At 42.0% G+C, this 14,363-nt stretch overlaps 1 long non-coding RNA gene across 2 annotated transcripts; it reads right to left on the reverse strand.

Annotated features, from left to right (window-relative positions):
• Positions 1 to 1,151: 1,151 nt before the first annotated feature.
• On the reverse strand, positions 1,152 to 14,102 carry LOC130279381 (uncharacterized). 2 transcript variants are annotated; one of them, XR_008846010.1, is made up of 4 exons: positions 11,866 to 14,102; positions 8,744 to 8,827; positions 6,978 to 7,013; positions 1,152 to 1,254 (listed from the first exon to the last, which is right to left on the reverse strand). It is a non-coding gene; the product is annotated as an uncharacterized LOC130279381 (long non-coding RNA). The 2 variants fall into 2 exon arrangements; XR_008846009.1 differs by lacking the exons at positions 1,152 to 1,254; positions 6,978 to 7,013 and adding an exon at positions 7,020 to 7,130.
• Between the last annotated feature and the right edge of the window lie 261 nt (positions 14,103 to 14,363).

A 14,363-nucleotide genomic window follows, 5' to 3' on the forward strand; every position in this document is an offset into this window, starting at 1 on the left:
CAAATAGGCTTCTAGCTAGCGGGCACTCTCCACAGAGTGATCACACTACTAGCCTAGGAGGAACAAAAATCCTAAATAAAAGCAAACACGGGTACAGACACAAGGCTAACATACTCCTAGATAGACAGATTAGCACAAGGCTCCGAATAGGATTCACAAAACGCACAGTGTGAATACGGACTAAAGAACCACAAAGCAGAACAAATACAAGGAAACTAAAATCCGACAAAGTATGCAAACAAAGCAGGCTAAAGTCTATGTATCAAACAGACCAGATAACCATGGTTTAATCTTATGTGCACAGACAGACTTACTTAACACCATGCCAATATAGAGACCATATATATCCTCCCAGTGCTGTAGTCAGGAAGGTTAACTCTTCCTATCCCAGGGAAAATTAACACAGAATCTGTTCAGACACAAACAATGTATGAACAGGACCCAAAGCAGAAAATACAAAATACAGATAAACGGACATTACAACAGACTTGAAGAGTGTTTGCAAATAAAAGATTGCATGTGATAGCCCCCTGTGGGGACTAAAACAAATAGTGAAAAATATTATAAAAAAATAATAATGTAATAAATATGAGTAAGCCCTTCCCCTAATAAAAGTTCAAACCATTCCCCTATTCCCATTTTTCTAATAAAATAATGTACATAAACATATTCAGTATCACCATGTGTGGAAATCTAAACTATTAAATATAACATTTTGCTAAAATTTGCCCTCATACAGTCCAATCGCACTGCAAGCTCCAATGAACCCACCATCACCCTCATTTTCTATATATATGCCGTGATCAGCATGAATCTCAGCATTTAAAGGGTTAATGGCTAATTTCAATGTCATCGCTCATGACCATTTGGCAGTGAGGCCCTAGGATGCAGATAGCAGCTGGTACTCACCCACTATGAAGTTAGCACAGTTCCTACACTTGTTTCATAGTTTTGCTGTAAATGTAAGGTACGAGTCCTTAAAGGGATTAAAGACACCTGCTCCTTCATAATTGGAGATTTTCTGTTTAGAAATTAGACACATCACACAGCATAAAATCAGAGTAATACATTTTCTTCAGATGAGTTTGTGTGAATCCACAAGGGAAAATCTAGTGATCTCAGTAATTTCACATATGACATGGTTATTAATGCTAGAATAGTCAGGATGGGTATTTCAAAAACTGCCAACCTCATGTGGTTTTCTCCAACAACAGTGTTGAGTACACCAAGAATAGTGTGATCCAGGAAAAATATCTAGAAAAAGGGAGATCCTTTTGGATATAAACAGGTCATTGACAAAATGGTTTAAAGGAGCATGTTGCAAAACACACTGATGAACAGGTAGTACACAGTCGATTAAATGGCTGCTTAATCAGGAGTTCAGGAAAAAGCAAATATATTAAACAAATTCTTCTCCACTATATTCACTGAGGAAAATGAAATGCCAGGTGAAATATAGTGAGATAAGGAAAATTCCCCAGTACAGGTCACCTGTCTAACCCAGGAAGAAGTACAGTGCCGCCTACAAAAAATCAAAATAGGCAAATCACCAGGTCCAGATGGCATTCAACCCAGTGTTCTAAAGGAAGTAATGTTATAGACAGACCCCTATTTTTAATATTCAAGGACTCTATAGTAACAGGGAATGTTCCCCAGGACTGGCGCATGGCAAGTGTGGTGCCAATATTTAAACAGGGGTCAAAAGGTGACGCCGGGAATTATAGACCATTTAGTTTTAACCTCCATTGTATGTAAACTGGGTTTTTCTAAGGGATGCTATTTTGGAGTATCTTGGTAAAAATAAATGTATGACCCCATATCAGAATGGCTTTATGAGGGATCAGTCCTGTCAAAACCTGATCAGCTTTTATGAGGAGGTGAGGTAATTTCAGAATTAGGGTTATTTAGTTTAGAAAAAAGAAGGCTTAGGGGCGACTTAATAACTATGTATAAATATATCAGGGGACAGTACAGAGATCTCTCCCATGATCTATTCATACCCAGGATTCTATCTATAACAAGGGGGCATCATCTACGTTTAGAGGAAATAAAGTTTGTGCACCAGCAAAGACAGAGGTTCTTTATTGTAAGAGCAGTGAGACTATGGAACTCTCTGCCAGAGAAGAGGGTCATGGTGAACTTGGTAAAATAATTTAACCCCTTAAGGACGCAAGGTTTTTCCGTTTTTGTATTTTCATTTTTTCCTCATCAGCTTCTAAAAATCATAACACTTTCAATTTTGCACCTAAAAATCCATATGATGGCTTATTTTATGCACTACCAATTCTACTTTGCGATGACATTAGTCATTTTACCCAAAAATTCACGGCGAAACGGAAACATTTTTTATTGTGCGACAGAACTGAATAAAAAATGCCATTTTGTAACTTTTGGGGGCTTCCGTTTTTACGCAGTACATTTTTCGGTAACAATGACACTGTCTTTATTCTGTAGGTCCATACGGTTAGAATGATACCCTACTTATATAGGTTTGATTTTGTCGTACTTCTGAAAAAAATCATAACTACATGCAGGAAAATTTATACGTTAAAAATTCTCATCTTCTGACCCCTATAACTTTTTTATTTTTCCGCGTACGGGCCGGTATGAGGGCTCATTTTTTGCGCCATGATCTGAAGTTTTTAGTAAAACAGATCAACCATTTTTGTATTGATCAGACTTTTTGATTGGTCTTTATTCATTTTTTCATGATATAAAAATGTTTATTTTTATTCACACTGCGTTTTTTTTTTTATGGGAAAAGGAGGGTGATTCAAACTTTATATTAGGAAGTGGTTAAATGACCTTTATTCACTTTTTTTTCACTTTTTTTTTTGCAGTGTTATAGCTCCCCAAGGGAGCTAAAACACTGCACACACTGATCTTTTACACTGATCCCTGCAAAGCCATAGCTTTGCATTGATCAGTGTTATAGGCGGTCGATTGCTCAAGCCTGTATCGCAGGCTTGGAGCAATCAATCGCCGATCGGACATGACGGAGAAAGGTGAGGGGACCTCTGCTCGCGTGCTAGCTGATCGGGACATCGCAATTTTATCACGATGGTCCCGATCAGCCTGACTGAGCTGCCGGGAAGCTTTCACTTTCATTTTAGACATGGCTATCAACTTTGATCTCCGTGTCTAAAGGGTTAATAGCCCGCACGCTATTGGCCCAGGGTCCCGGCTATCATTAGCCGCCGGGACCGACCCAGTATGACGTCCTGCGTCCTTAAGAGGTTAAAAGGGGTCTGGATGCATCTTTGGAGAATAATAACATTACAGGTTATAGATTCTAGATCTATAGGGACAGAAGGTTGATCCTTTACTTTAAGGTGTGAACAGTTCAGATTGGGAAAGGTGGTGGGTAGAATGTTTTCCTGGCATACATTGGGTCCTGTGGATGGATGTCTGGAGAGTGGGGCTTATCTAAATATTGTGATCAAAGTCATCCCTTCATGGCAGCAGTCCTATAGTCATGGATTGGTTCCAGGGAACATGACAGTGGTTTGTCCTTGCTTTCCTGGCCTTCACACTCAGCAGATCTTAATCCTATAAAGCATTTCTGGGATGAGGTAGCACGGTGTCAGTACCTCCATCTAATTTGTGATAGCTGGCCTGGGCCAATATTCCAACAAAACAATTTAAACACTTAGTGCAATGTACTTTTCAATAAATTGCTGTGCTTCTGAAGCCTATAGGAAGTCTTTTTTATTTTTTTTTATAATTTGTATTGAATTTTTACAAAGCATAAGAAAACAAATAGCATCCATAGATACAACCAAACTGCAAGCGCATATATAGCTTGAAGACAGTTATACAGCGAAGCACAGTAAGCAATTATGAACCAAACCAAAAAGTGGTATAAAGTTATGTTCATTTAGTAAGTGTGTGTTCCAAGTTGGTCTATAGTATAGTGAGGTCATAAGTCCTATAAGGTAAATTTGTTACTCAGTGCCTTTTAACTACAAAGAAGCGATAATAAGTAGAATGGAAATGCAAGTGAACAGATTATTTAGAATATTATGGTAGCGAAAGGTATGCAATAGCTCAGATAAAAGGAAGGCGCTCATCAGGGGTAGGTGTAAAGCAATCATAATAGCTGCCTTCAATTATATATCAATGCAGTGAGGGGACAGTTTCCACCTCTCCCATCTGTTTTGAAAGGCCTTATAGCCTGAGGAGCCTAATGCTATAATCTTTTCAAAAGAGTATGTGGTGTTAATTTTAGCTATCAGTATTTCTATAGAAGGAACAGAAGTCGACCTCCAGTGACTCGCCAATATTATTTTGGCAGTTATACAAATAATGCAATATAAATCTCTACTGCGTTTAGGGAGATGGGTCAATGCTAAAAATAAGAGAGCAGATTGCGGTGACCATGGTATGCCACCGCCCAAAACTTCCCTCAGGCAGACCAAAAGGGTTTGATGTAAGGACACTCCCAGAAAATATGGCAGAGCGTGCCCCTTTTCCCACATCCCCTCCAACATCTTTCCAATACATCTGGGTATATCATAGCTAACTTGTCTGGGGTATAGTACCATCGTAAGATGGTTTTCATTGCAGATTCCACATACAAGGAACATTGAAATGCGACGTGTATGTGTTTAAAAGCTAACTGCCACGTTGACATTGGAAAGGACATTTGTAAATCCCTTTACCACAACCTCAGGGGGTAAGGCTTAGAGTCACTATGGTTTTGCATCAGGGTGGTATATAAGGGCTTCAACCCTTTACGGGAAGTTGCTAAAAGACCAAGTGCTGAACTGTCAAAATTCCCTGGGGAAGGGGTAAGATTCTGCACGCAATGTCTAATTTGTAAAAATGTATAGAAATCATGTGTAGGTAAGGTATTTAGATGCAATGGAGAGAGAAAGTAGTCGGCACTAGCGGTATTTATATATATATGAGGAGAAAATGACATTGTCAGCGTAAAGGGAAATAGTATGCTCACCACGTCCAATAGCAACCACTGCCACTCAGGCATCCTGTCTAATAGATTGGGCCAGTGGCTCCATGGATTAAATGTATATTAAGGGAGAGAGGGGACACCCTTGGCGAGAACCATTGGAAATCGAAAATGGCTCTGATAGCGAGCCGTTAGCTAATACTCTAGCTGTAGGTTGGGAGTAGAGAGAAGTGAGTGCCGTGAGGATGCCATCCGAGAAACCCATATGCGCTAGGACAGACCAACGAAGTCGGTCGAACGCCTTTTCTGCGTCCAAGGCAAGCACCATGGCCGGAGTAGATGTGTGTTCTAGATGATGAAAAACATGTAGAAGCCTCTTGGTGTTATCTGAGCCCTGCCGCCCAGCGACAAACCCCGACTGATCAATATGAACCAAGGAGGGCAAAACCAGTGAAAGGCGACACGCCATAAGTTTTGCAAATATCTTTATATCCTGGTTTAACATAGAGATAGGTCTGAAATTATGAGACCTGTCCGGTTCTTTTCCCGGCTTAGGCAGAGTAATAATTACTGCCTGTAGATTCTCCTGTGGAAACTTGCCAGTAGAGGTTGCTGTGCGGCAGAACCCTAAAAGATGTGGTGACAGAAGATCGCTAAATGCCTCATAATAAGAGGAAGCAAACCCATCCGGTCCCCGGGCCTTGCCCCAAGGAAGGGACTTGATGATCCTCTCAATCTCAGGGAGTGTGATTTCCTGGTTAAGAGAATCTAATTGGGCTTGGGACAAGGCCGGGAGGTGAAGGTCAGAAAGGTAGGACTGGATAGAAGAGGAAAGGTCGATAGGGGTGGGGATAGAGTCCTGTTGGTTATATAGATGGGAATAAAAGGAACTAAAGCCATTGGCAATGTCAGAAGGGGTGTATAGCTTTGTGCTAGTAACAGGGTGTAATAGGTGCAGGATTCTGGCTTTAGCCTGGCGCTGCTTCAGTCGATTCGCCTGAAGTTTACTTGCTTTATTATTTTGGGAATAATACTTAGCTTGCAACTTCCTGTGTGATTTTTCTAGGAGGACAATAATAGGCAACGGAGGTTGTGGCGCAAGGCAGCCACCTCCGCCGCATGGAGGGTACAGGGAGAAGATTGATTGATGGTTTCAGCCAGTTTTAGCAGAGAAATCGTATCATTTAGTGTTTGTTCTCTTTGTTTCTTCAATATCGAGCCATACTTAATTCAAGTTCAATTCCTATAGGTCACCTAGGTGACCCAAAAATGACCCAATTCCCCATATATCCCCAAAACGTTATTATTAACTCATAAATTAGCACACAAAATTGTTTTAAAAACCCAGTGTTTTTCACTCCTGAAGTATTTGTTCAGATGCTATACAGCACTCCCAATATTCATAATCGGTGTACACCTAATCAGGGACTTTATCAATTGTCAAACGGCTGGGGTGGTGTACATTGCCCAGTGTGGATGCACTAAGCTGTATGTGGGAAAAACTACACAACAGCTTAGAAGACGAATATCTAAACACCTAAGCACAATCCGCACTGGAGAGGACACACCACTAGCTAGACATATCCGCCACTGTCATGGTGGGGAGGTCACTACCCTCAAATTTTGGGGATTGATGAAAGTGACTTTAGGCCCTAGAAGAGGGAACTTGGATAAAAGGTTACTAAGAGAGGAGGCGAAATGGATTCAGCACTTGAAAAGCTTGAGCCCATTAGGGCTAAATGAGGGTTTTACCTTTGCACCCTTTATATGATGATACCTGCAAATACTGTGATATACCGTTTAAAAGTCTACATGCACATGGCCAATTTAGGATGGACATGAAATAGAAGCTAATTTTATATCCCTATGTGTTGCACCAAATTGTGATGGACAATAAATAGCTTGATCCACCCATCAATTATAAATATATCTGACATGTAGGAACCGTAACAGGTGACATGGGAAATGTCTGAGCTATATTGATAAGATGGATATTTAGATATTATGATCAAGAAAGAGAGGACCATTGTGTCATTAGATAGGATGATCAAGTATTCAAAATACTTACCTTATATGATTGCAGCAACTATAACATCGTAGAGAACTGCAGAAGGAGAAGATGGCATTAGACAAGTTCATCTTGAATATAGAGACTTCCAAAAATAATGGACTGAACTGCAATTCATTTATATGATACAACTGAAGTGAATCTGGTTATTATCTGGAAGACAAGATATCCTATCAGTTTACAAGTAACCTCCATATATAATAACAGATATATCCATATTAATATTAGGTTAAGACAATTAATTTATTATATCTGCCTGCAAGATCATGATTACATGCATCATCGTCACTATGTTGTTTAGAATGTGAGTAATAAAAAGATCAGGACTCCTATGATGCTATTAATATATTTATTTTAATTTGGGGTACGTCCTAGTACCCTAATAAGATGAATGATGTATTATACTCACCTGCAAGAATTGTCTAAACCTAAGGGATAAGAACTAAGTGCTCGCGCAGTTTCTTATGCGCAGTGCTATACATATGACGGGATGCCTGCAGAAAAAACATACAGAGTGTTCGCGCAGGATCCAACGCGCAGGTGATGAATCCCTGAGCGCCCGTGCACTAAGTGTCGGTGCAGGATTCATTGTGCACATACGTCATAAAAGAGCTAACCAATCACAAGTGGATATTGCACCAGGGAATCTGATTCCCTGATCAGCGATCACAACTACAGGCTAAAAGGGCTGTCAAACAATATGACAGCAAGCGGATAGGACTGATGGCGTGCCAGACAATCAGTAGCTAGCTTCTATTTCATTGATGTCATCAAGGGGAGTTTTTATAAACCCCGGTTCTGGCGTTCTAACCTCAGTGCCCGCTAACCTCATGACAAAGCTGCGTCCAGCAGCGAAACATGTTGAGGAGGGCTGAGCTTTGATTTTAAATATCAGTGTTAGCTCCTGCATTGGTTGTACACACTGCAGGTGTACACCGATTATGAATATTGGGAGTGCTGTATAGCATCTGAACAAATACTTCAGGAGCGAAAAACACTGGGTTTTTAAAACAATTTTGTGTGCTAATTTATGAGTTAATAATAAAGTTTTGGGGATATATGGGGAATTGGGTTATTTTTGGGTCACCTAGGTGACCTATAGGAATTGAACTTGAGTGTTAACCCGCCATATATTGGTCTATATATTGCCAATACTTAATGCAAGAACCTCTTATCAAAGCCTTGTGGCAATTCCACAGCAGAATTGGATCCGAAGCGGAGTCCACATTATGCTTGAAGTATTCCTCAATATCCTTCCTAAGGCTGTCTCCATAGTGTGGATGAGTCCACAGATAAGGGTTATTGCACTAAGCATATGAGGGAGGGGGGGAAGAGGTGCTATCTCGAATGTTAAGAACAATGGCTGCATGGTCTGACCATTTTATAGGCTCTATGTTAGAATGCAAAGCGTTTTCTAAGAGGGACCTATCAATGAGGAATAGATCTATACGAGAGTAGGCATTATGAACTCCCGAAAGAAAAGAGTATGTCCTTTCCGATGGATGGTGCACTCGCCAAATATCATAAATGTCTGCAGAGGAGAGTATGGAAGACAGAGAAGCAGAGGAAAAGCGAGAAGAAGAAGTAGAGTCTAGGGGGCATCAGGGACAATGTTAAAATCTCCACATAGTACTAAAGAACCCCAGGCTGAGCACTCAACTTTTTGCAACAACCATTTCAGGAAACTAAATTGTCCCATATTCGGGGCATAGAGTGAGACAATAGAAAGGCGTTTGGCATTGATGGTGCAACGAAGGATCACATACCTCCCTTGCGGGTCCGACAAGGCCTCTTGTAGGGAAAACGTCATCGTGTTCTTGATAGCGATCATGATCCCCCTGGACTTGGAACTGAAATGAGAGTGGAAAAGATGTGGATATGCTGGGTGATGTATACGATATGCATCTCTAGCAAGTAGTTGGGTTTCTTGTATGCATAACACGTCACAATTCAAGTTTTGAGCTTCCTTCCATAAATGTGCCCGTCTATGCGGTGCATTGAGACCGTTCACATTTATGCTATCTATCGTTATCACCATAACGCTGATATATCAGAATACAGATATTGCAACAGCAGGTAAATTAATAAAGAGTGGCAGAACGCACCCCCCAGCCAGCATGCGTCTGCCATGGCACAATGAGTACTTCTTCATCTAGACCATATATGATATTTGTACCACTGCACGAAGAACAAAGGAAAACACTACAACAAACAAACAGAGACACAAAAATGTATACAGGGGATGGGTTGCCAAGGCAATATCCATCCTTTTTCCAGTGGGGGTTAGAGTCCACACTGTAACTGGGCATTGTGGACACGACATGGAGGCCCGCACGTCAGCGGTTTTCTCCAACACCACTTGTCACATCAAGCCGTAGACCAGTCCTTCACCACAGGACTCGGTCTTGAGGTCTTCTGCGGTTGAGAGGTGTAAAGCGGTGCGATGTTCCACGATTTCAGCAATTCTTCACCCTCCGTGAGGGTGTGCACAGTATGTAAGGAGTTGTCTCTACGCATGAGGAGGCGGACTGTAAAGCCCCAACGGTACAAAATGTTCTCTTTACGCAGGGTCGAGGTGACAGGGAGAAGGGCCCTGCGGGTTTGTAAGGGGGCCGATGAGAGATCGGCATAAACTGTTATCTTATGGTATGGAGCGGGAAGGCCATTATTACGGCGTGCGTATTCCATGAGTTTTTTCTTCACATGGAAAAAATTTATACAAGCTAGCACATCTCGTGGCACAGAGTCCTCCAGTTGTTTGGGACGAGGGACTCAGTGAGCCCTTTCTATGATGAGCTCCTGCATTGGGCTATCAGGTAAGGCAGTTTGAATCAGAGAATGAACAAAGTCCGGTATGTCAGCTGGAGCAACACTCTCAGGAATACCCCGCAGTTTCACATTATTGCGACGGCTCTGGTCCTCCAGATCAGCCACTTTGAGTTTATGCACCAACACTTCATCTTCTAGGTCATCTCTCATATCAATAAGAGTGTTATGTGATGTGACAAATTCGCCAAACTTCGTTTCTAAGTGATCTACTCTGTCACCCAAGGCATGCATAGATGTCTGAATAGGATTCACCATTTTGTGCATGTCTTGCAGGAAAGTTGTGCGCAATAAAAATAACATGTCCCGCAGTGTGGTGTCTGTGAGGGACTGCTTAGTCACAGATATGGCAGCTAAAGGGTCAGCAGCTGCGGTGTCCCCTAGGGATAGGATGTTCCATACACCTACCTCAGATGCCGCAGGCATGGTCTCCGGCCGGGAACGCCGTGTCTCTGGGCTATATGAGGGAGAGACTTCCCCCTGAAGCTCAGGGGATCCCAGGGGGGAGTGCGGGCCCAAGCTTTCAATCGTGCCAGCCAGAACAGAGTCCTGCAACTGCGGGTGAGATGCCATCGGCGCTGCTGAGGATGAGGCGGAGGCTGATGAGTGCAGTGCCAGGTCCGAGATTGATCTCCTGTGCAGCAGTGGAGACCGTTCCAGTAGTTATTCCCGAAGCAGCAGAGAGCGCATGGTCTGCGAGGCAGGAGAGGTTGCGGCGCCATCTTGCCTGGAGACAGCGCGGAGAACAAAGTGAAATTTGTCCAGGACGCCAGCCTTAGACAGCTTCCTCCTCCTTGCTGGCATTGCGGTGAAGGTTCCGGACCACTATGGAGCAGGTAAGAGCGGTGTGGAGTCGCTATATAGTCGCTTTTAGCAGGCTGAGGTGAGGAGCACTCCTAGTTTGCGACCATGCACCTCGGCTGCCAGGCCACGCCCCCGCCTAAAGGAAGTCTTATAAGCTTTTGGGTGTTTCTAATTGGAAATTCAGTGTATACTACTAAACCAGAGTTTGGTAGATCCGAAAAAAGCACTGCCTCTACAGCTATGCCCCACCTACAACTAGGGAGTATCTCACTATTGAGGCCTGTGTAACAGGCCTACTTATTCTTGACATACAGCCTCTTCTTGCTCTAGTGTACTGTGGAACCATACTAAGGGGTGGTGTCTTAAAAGCCCCTAGTTCTTTACCCTTATACCACACTAGGCTTGTGGTTTTAAAGTGTTACTGTCATTAGTAAGCAAATGTAAAAAAATGCTCTGTCGCAAAGGGGGCGTGGTCGGTCTGAAAAGGGCGTGGTTTCACAACCCGACCGATTTACTATTGAATTCACAGAAAATCCTGTGGGTAAATGGCTGAAAATATCCACCTAGAAAAAGCTGGTCAGAAAATGTTTCCGACTTTTCCCAATAGTAAATAGAGAGGAATCCTGCAAGTCTGAAACAACTTTTCAGACTAGTAAAAACCCGACACTCTTAGTAAATGAGGCCCAATATGTGGTGGATGTGAGCTCTGGAAAACCCAACACCTAAGAGCATGTGTAAAAAGAAAATAAAGTAAAATCCAAATACAAGATACAATGGAAAGTACCATGGAAAATTACTTGTCGGAAACAAAAACCCACAAAGAAAACTACACTCCACTCTTAGTAAATGAGGGCCAATGTGTTACAAGTAGACAACAAAACCTCAATTTTATGCCAAAAAAATGTAAATTTTTACATGCTTTCATGGTTTATATGTTCTTTATTTCACTAAAGCAGCCATGTGGAACCTATATAATGCAAATACACAAGAAATGACCAAAGAGAAATAATTTTGCCTTTAAATAATAATGTTGCACCTTGTATTGCTTGTCAATGTGCATGGAAATGCAGTAGAGAAATGAGCACACCCCCAGATCCAAATTTCTTGTTGCTAGGATCAAAAGGACTTGGATACCAGGGTTTGTTTGGACATTTTTTTTTTTTCAAACAATTTTTCACATCAAAGCAATCCAAATTTTTTAATGAAGTTTATTAAGAAAATGTTTAGTTTTTAAATGAAAAAAAAAGTTGTTACTAACTACAGTAACGATTTAAGCAACGGGAACTCCCAGGTTGGTGGTCTTGAGATTTATCTGAACCTGTCCAGAGGAAAAGTTGCTGAGTTGCCCATAACAACCAATCAGATCGCTGCTTTCATTTTTGAAATTGGTTGCTATGGGCAACTTAGCAACTTTTCCTCTAGACAGGTTTTGATAAGTCCCTGGTCAGAGTTACCAGCCACAGGCATGTATTTAGCAGGCTACAGAAGTATGTAGCAGAGATCTAGTAGTTTAGGCAATAAGATAGGGAATGCAGAGTTTACTCAGATCACAAACACCAGTCAAGGCAGACAAAAGACAGGACAATGGTCAAATAGCAAGCACCTTTGCAGTTCACTATAATAGTAGAACCCTATTGCTCAGTAACAAGTGGCAGGAAGGAGTCTTATCAGGTGCAGAACTGGTTAATGGACAAATGTGTGGTGTCCCAGTACCGTATTTCATACTGTACCTTGGTTGGGGGTCCCCAAAGTCAGAGTTCCTAGGAACTGTGGGGGTCCGCTTCCCTAGTCATCCCCTAGTCACCCCTCATATAGTTAATATTTTACTAAATTACATGTAAATGCTATATATAATATGTATGCTTACCTTCATATCGTCGCAGGACCTTAGATCATGTGACTCGGGTTCATACTCTATGGTAGGTAAAACCATAACCCATAACACTTTGTAAAGCTGATTGACAGATGGTGTGGTCCAATCCTAAAACGGTCAGCCCCTGCCCATATAAGGGAGCTGCAGCCAATAGTCTATCTCTTGGGTTGCTGACACTTCATGAGGACAGACCTCCGCAACTTTCAACGACAACTACTGGGCCAAAGCCTGCCGGCCTAGACCTGAATCTAAACAGTGAGTTCTTACAACTTCCCCGCTTATGCTAGCGAGACCTCTGGACCTAAACATACCCCTAAATCCAGCGGATCTATGCTTACAAAATCCTACTAATCTAAAGAATTTACAAAAGTCCCAACCATACGTCAATACGTGAAATGTATTCAACTCCCTGTCGCTCTTGGGAAGGGTGGCGATAGGCCAAGCATCACAGTATTAACCCTCACCCTGGCGTCACGACTGACAAGAGTTAATTACACCCTTGATATACTGCATAGCAACACCCCAATTGCCATACACCCCCCAAGGTACCACAAATGCAAACTCTGGTGCATGCTAGCCCTTTAAATATGAAACAAACCATTGTGTGGAACCAGAGAGAAGTGAGGATGCTGTGTGGTGGCTTGGAATTGTGACAACCTGTCTCACAGTTTGAGGAGTACTGATCCAAAGAAACCCTATCCTGGTGACCCTCATACTGTAAAAAATAATAAACTGTATGATAACATATGTTCTATAATGCTAAAACAGGGAAATAAGAGAAGTAATAATTGTAAATGATGACTTAAATTAGTAATGACACACATGGCAAAATCTGCTGACAGATATGTTAAGTCTTGGGAAATATATTGATTTCGACAGGGTTCTCAATGCTTTAATCAAGACACCATGTTCAAGATGACAAGCATTTAAAAAAAAAATGACAATCTAGAGACTGAACATAAAAACAAAACAAAAAAAGACAATCTGAAGACAGGACATAACGGAGCCGTCTAGAGTGCATTCGGAATGTTTACGGTGCCTTTCACTTTTTCCATTTTATGATAAAGGACATCTGCAGCAAAAGACAACGTATCCCCTATACACAGTATAAGGGATAAGTGTCTGATCGCAGGGGGTCCGACCACTGGGACCCCTCGCGATCTCCCAAACGGGCCCCCGCATTGCCTCTCTATGTGAACGGCTAATGAGCGGTAGGACCCCCCGCAATCAGACCCTCATCCCCTATCCTGTGGATAGGGGATAAGTTGTCTTTTGCTGCAGATGTCCTTTAAGGCCTTATGATAAAATAAAAGTAAAATTCCGGTTTTAACAATAATTTTGAGCACTAAATACCCCAAAATGACAAAGAATTAGCCAGTTTTTGATATTGGTCATTGTCTTGTTGGAAGGTGAACCTCTGTACTTTGCTCTCTTTAGTTTTACCTCAACCATGGCCAGTCTACTTGTTCCAGCTGCCCTATAGCATGATGCAGCCATCAACATGCTTCACTGTAGGGATGGTATTGGGAAGGATATGAGCAGTGCCTGATTTCCTACAGACATGGGGGGAGATTTATCAAAACCTGTGCAAAGGAAAAGTTGCCCAGTTGCCCATAGCAACCAATCAGATCGATTTTTTCATTTTGCAGAGGCCTTGTCAAAAATGAAAGAAGAAATCTGATTGGTTGCTATGGGCAACTGGGCAACTTTTCCTTTGCACAGGTTTTGATAAATCTCCCCCATGGTGCTTAGAAAGGAGGCCAGAAAGTTCAATTTGGACTTTTTGGACCTCTGCTCAAGTGACCATTGGGTTCTTGGTCATTTCTCTTACCAAAGCCCTTTCCCCCGTTTACTTAGTTTGATGGGGCGGTCAGCTTGAGCAA

Source organism: Hyla sarda, chromosome 1 (genome assembly GCF_029499605.1).
Source record: "Hyla sarda isolate aHylSar1 chromosome 1, aHylSar1.hap1, whole genome shotgun sequence".
Lineage (NCBI taxonomy): Eukaryota > Metazoa > Chordata > Amphibia > Anura > Hylidae > Hyla > Hyla sarda.